Consider the following 6000-nt stretch of genomic DNA (forward strand, 5'->3'; position numbering starts at 1 on the left):
TATATCTATCTATCTATCTATCTATCTATCTATCTATCTATCTATCTATCATCTCTCTATCTATTGTCTATCATCTATCTAAACACAATTCTTGTGCTTCATCAAGTCCTGAAAGTAATACTAAAAGAGATTATAGCTCTAAATGACATCTTGATTCCTATATCATCATTCCATGCTCCTCAAAGCTGTAGTTCATTAAGTAATTAGAAATATAATCACAGCATATTCTACAGAAATATAGCTCTCTTTCTAAGAGAAAATTGTTAACATTGCCTCTTTTATTAAATGCCTTCATCTACAATTAGTCACATCCAAGCTTCCAAGAGACATTGAAGACCAAAACCTGTAGTTACAAATGTCCTAAGGCATCTTAAATTGACTCTTAGTAAACTAAGAATAAAGTTAAAACATTGAAAAAACTCAACCTGATAAATCTTTATTCTAATTGAAATAACTTCCATAAAAAACATTAAAATACTAATTTTTAAGATTTTTGGATAAATTGTGTCTTGAAAACTTAGATTTAGTATGTCCGTTCAGCATCTGTAAAGCATAAAATCTCAATAAAGGAGTTTAAATGTACTCAGTTGCATGTCTGTGTGTGAGCCTTGTGGGGAGTGTGAGGCTTTGTTATTTTTTTGGCTATCTGTCATGTATCTTTCCTTTTAACTATCCAAGATTGCTATTCATAGTAGGTTAAGTCAGTAATTGTTCAGACCCCCCACACCCATTGAAGAAAGATAAGAGACAACATTAGTCAGTGTCAATTCAATTGAAATGCAGTCATTATCATTCTTTTATTTCTAAGTGGGAATGTGTGGGGCAAAACATTAATTTTCCTTCTACCCTTCTAAATTCTACTGGCTAGACTAATAATCAAATTAACACAAGACAGATTAACAGGAGAAAATGACCAAATTTATTACCTATGTACATATGAGAGTTCCACTAGAATATGTGATCCAAAGACGAGTTAGGGCAGTTAAGGCTCATATGCCATCTTGAGCTAAGGAGTAGGAGGCAGGGGTCATGGACTTCAAAGAGAAATTAGACAATTCACAGGTATATGAGAAAGAGGCAAACATGTGGTGAACAAATGTTTGCTGGACCAACCAGAAACAACAGGACACAGAGAAGATTCCAAAAGTCTTTGCTAGATTTCTCCCTATCTGCCACACTTAATTTATGTATGCTAAAGTTAATATGCTAAGTTTCCTATCCTGAAGCATATTTTTTTCTATCTGAATTCCTTTAGATAGGCAAAGGAGAAGGATGAAAGGTTCTTTCTGTGTCTCATTTTTTAAAAATAGTTTAAAATAATCAATATGCTAAAAGGCATATGTTGGGGGAGCAAACTCTGGTCCCTTCAAATGCATAGAGAAAAAGAATGCATTTAATAATTCCATTTGTTGTATGTGTGACTCTCATCAAGAATGTTAACCTCTCTGAGCCTCCATTTTCTGCTCAGTTTATTTAGTCAGTGATAGGTTTCTTGGAACCAGAGAGAGTCACACTAAGGTTAGGCAGTTGCCTATTTGATAGGGTCTTTAAAAGTTTTAACTGTGAACACTTAAGTAAAAGAGTAAGACATGCACTAGTCACTTAATAAATGTTAGATGAATCTGAATCTAAATTGAAAATGAGGAATAGGAGAATAGAAGAATAAGAGGTAATAAAGTTCTAGACTTCTGGACATAAATGAGATCATATTGTGGAAGAGGAAGAATCTCTTTTCTACCCTGGTCGGTTCTTTTGGCTGGTCTTTTAACAGATTAACAAAAGAATATGACCAAATTAATTTTATTTATTTTTAATATATTTTTATTTATTTCAGAGAGAGGAAGGAGAGAAAAGAGGAGAGATAGAAATATCAATGATGAGAGAGAATTGATTGGCTGCCTCCTGCACACCCCAATTGGGGGATCAAGCCCACAACCCAGGCATGTGCCCTTGACCAGAATCGAACCTGGGACCCTTCAGTCCACAGGCAGACAATCTATTCACTGAGCCAAACCAGTTGGGGCACCAAATTTAAATCAATATATATGATCTATGTTTGGGAATTCCACATACATGAGAGAGTCAGAGACTCCTGTTAAACAACAAAAAAAATATTCACTACGAAAACTTTTCTGAAAGAAAGGTTTATTGGGCCAAATGTTAATCAGAAAAGGACCAGGTCCTAGGGTATGAAGTCTTAAACCACCAGCAGCAGGGCTAGGTAGAAAAGACAAATGTGTCCACCTTTCTGGAGTTGATGGGGGCTTTTATACACTACTAGAGGCCCAGTGCATGAATTCATGCATGGGTGGGGTCCAGGTGACCCACCCTGATGGGAATCCTTGGGGAGCGCTGGTGGGGGGTGGGAGAAGGGGCCGTAGGTGGTTGGCCCACTGGCCCCATCCCCGATTGGGGCCTGGATCAGGCTGGTTGGCTGCCATAGTGCATGTCATAATCACCAGTCGTGCCAGTCCTTCCACCATTCTGGTTGCTGGGCTTTTATATATATAGACTAGAGGCCTGGTGCACAAAAATTTGTGCACTCAGGGGAGAGGTGGGGTCCCTCAGCCTGACCTGTGCCCTCTCGCAGTCTGGGACCCCTCGGGAGATAACGACCTGCTGGCTTAGGCCTGCTCCCAGGTGGCAGAGGGCAGGCCGAATCCCTAGGTGCAGCCCCTGGTTGGGCTCAGAGCAGGGCCGATTGGGGAATTGGGGCGCCACCCCCTGTCATGCACAGAGCAGCGCAGATTGGGAGGTTGCGATGCCACCCTCAGTCATGCTCAGGGTAGGGCCCATTGGGCGGTTGGGGCATCGCCCCCTGTCACACTCAAGGCAGGGTTGATGGGGAGGTTGCGGCGCCACCCCCTGTCACGCACAGAGCAGGGCCAATCAGGGGGTTGGGGTGCTGCCCCCGTCACACACAGAGCAGAGCAGATCAGGGGGTTGGGGCGCCGCCCTCTATCACCCACAGAGCAGGGCCGATCGGGGGTTGGGGCGCCGCCACTCTTACACTCAGGGCAGGGCCGATGGGGAGGTTATGGCTCTACCCCGTCACACACAGAGCAGGGCCCGTGGGGTGGGGGGGTTGGGGTGCCGCACGCTGTCACACACAGAGCTGCAGGGCGATCAGGAGGTTGGGGAGCTCCCCCCTATCAGGCACAGAGCAGGGCCGATCAGGGGGTTGGGGTGCCTTCCCCTGTCAGGAACAAATCAGGGCCGATAGGGAGGTTGTGGCCCCTCCCCCTGTCACACACAGAGCCACAGGGCGATCAGGGGGTTTGGGTGCTGCCCCCTGTCACGCTGATCCTGGTGGTAGGTGGCCTCGCGGCTCCACTGATCCCGGTGCTGGGAGGCATATTACCCTTTTACTATATAGGATTGAGGCCTGGTGAACGGCTGGGGGCTGGCTGGTTTGCCCTGAAGGGTGTCCTGAATCAGGGTGGGGGTCCCCACTGGGGTGCCTGGCCAGCCTGGATGATGGGATGATGGCTGTTTGCAGCTGGTCACACACCCTTCAGGGTGGGGGTCCCCACTGAGGTGCCTGGCCTGTCTGGGTGAGGGGCTGAGGGCTGTTTTCAGGCTGGGACTGAAGCTCCCAACTGCTCCTTTTTTTCTTTTCTTTTTTTTTTTATTCTGAGCCAGCTTTAGCTCTGAGGCTCCAGCTCTTAGGCCTCCGCTCCTGAAAGCAGGTATCTGGTTTGTTTAGGTTCTACAATCGAAACTCTGTATCAACTCCAGGTCTGAGATCCTGGCTAGCTGAAAGCTGGTTTCTGGGGTTTTGTTTAGCTTCTATTTTTGTAACTATGTTTCAAACTGCCAGCTCAGAGGCCTGCAGTGGGAACGTTGGAGTCCTCCGTCACTGAAGCAAGCAAGCCTCATGTTAGTTTCAAGCTGCCTGGCTGCCGGCTGCCATCTTGGGTGGCAGTTAATTTGCATATCGCCCTGATTAGCCAATGGGAAGGGTAGCGGTCGTACACCAATTACCATGTTTCTCTTTTATTATATAGGATGTTTGGGGGAAGAAAGATGTAAATTGTTTTGAAATAATTTACATTGGCTACAGATAAGCAGGGAAGGAAAAGGTGAAGTGGGGTTAGTTTTGTGATAGGATAGGTGCACAGTCTGTAAGTAAAAAATATTTACTATGTTTGATTGGTTATTGATTGCAACAGTCTTGAAAGTTCATGCATATGTGGGTTGCTGTGGCATCTGGTGGTTGCTACAGAAGTTGATTCAAAATATCAACCTATATTCAGGAATGTGAGCAGTTTCTTGTTAACTGGCCAACAGATACTAATTGGTTAAATAATCTTGACTCTTTCTCTCATTATTCTGTCGGCTGTAATTTAATGTAGAAAATCTCAGAATTTTTCTCTTTCCACCCCACCCACTACATGAGAAGTTCAGAGACAGAACATTAAAATGAGGTATAATGTATATGACATTTAGGGCTAAGTATGAGGTAAGACATCTTGGGGTTTCATAGGGAAGGAAGGTTATTCTTAGGACGGCAAGAAGAACAGATGTTCAGTAATTACAAGTTTGCCCTGCCCTGTGTATAGATCATAAAAGTTATTTCTGATGATGATTGTTATTATGGGCAAGACCCCCAACTTAAATTCTTTAAGGGAGAAGTAACAGTTTCACAGGGTCTTGATTGCCTTCAGCTCAAAATAACCCACATGATAAAGTAGCACATCTTGGGGAAGCCTGTTCTGAACCCCATCAAAATCTATACAATAAAAGTCTAAGTGACCATTACAGCAGAACCATCAGAATGACGGTCGTTATGATGCGCACTGACTGCCAGGGGGCAGACACTCAATGCAGGGGGCACGCTGCTCAGCCAGAAGCCTGGCTCATGGCTAGCAAGCGCAGTGGCAGTAGTGGGAACAGTGAGCTGAGAGGTAAGGAGTCTGCTGCTAAGGAGCAGCGAGCTCAGCGATAAGGAGAGAGCAGGCAGCAGACATCCCCAGAGGGATCCCGAACTGTGAGAAGGTGCAGGCCCTCCCACCCCCAATGCATGAATTTTGTGCACAGGGTCTCTGGTATAATTACAATAGACAAATATTGTAAATATATCTAGTTAAATCATACTAAATGCACCTAGCATTAACTAATATAAATGATAAGGGAGCAGAATTAGTTACCCTAAAATATGCCTCTTTGACATAAGAATTATTTTAGGCTGCCTATTTTTAAGAAACAGCAGACATGGGAGGAGCTCTGAAAACCAATTAGAAGTTACCTTTGTTAAGAACATTTACATATATAAGAAATATCCATTTGTAAGTGTATCTCCCAGGCTGTTCTTGGAAGAGGTGGGAAATCTTATCTCTAGAAACCCCTATTAATGCAGAAGGCAATGACTATACTAGTATGCACAACAACCCTATCCTTTTTTTACCATGCTTTTCTGGGTAATTTCCCATAACTAACTCCCTCACTCCCAACATCTTCTTTTGTCTTTAGATAAAGATGGTATTTAAGTTTATGGCTTCAGTCATTTTGATGAGTTACTCAGTTTTCCTATATACATGGGTCTTTCCCATATATGTAGGAAGCATACATGTTAGTCAATTTTTGTTTGATTATCTCCTATTTATCTGTCTTATGTCAACTTAATTATTAGACCAGCTAGGAGAACTAAGAAAGGAAAAGGAAAATTTTCTTCTCCCCCAGAAAATGTAAAGAACTAATAGAGACTTACATTTACAGCAATATGACAAGTTTGATATATTAAAAAATTCTGTATACCAAAGATTGAGAAATGCCTGATGAAATATAACCAACATTCTTTTTAGATGTGAGGCTGCTCTCACTAGAAAATCTAAAGAAGCACCAGGGTCAAAAAAAGAGAGAGCTTAAAACCATAATGATAAACTGACAAAGGCTCTATGGCTGCCCTGAAAGTATTTGAAGACCATTGTAATTAAAAAGTTTGAGTTTAAACCTCTGTAAAAGGACAGAAGACAAGGATTTGGTCATGGTAAAATGGAA

This window comes from Myotis daubentonii, chromosome X (genome assembly GCF_963259705.1).
Source record: "Myotis daubentonii chromosome X, mMyoDau2.1, whole genome shotgun sequence".
Taxonomy (NCBI): Eukaryota; Metazoa; Chordata; class Mammalia; order Chiroptera; family Vespertilionidae; genus Myotis; species Myotis daubentonii.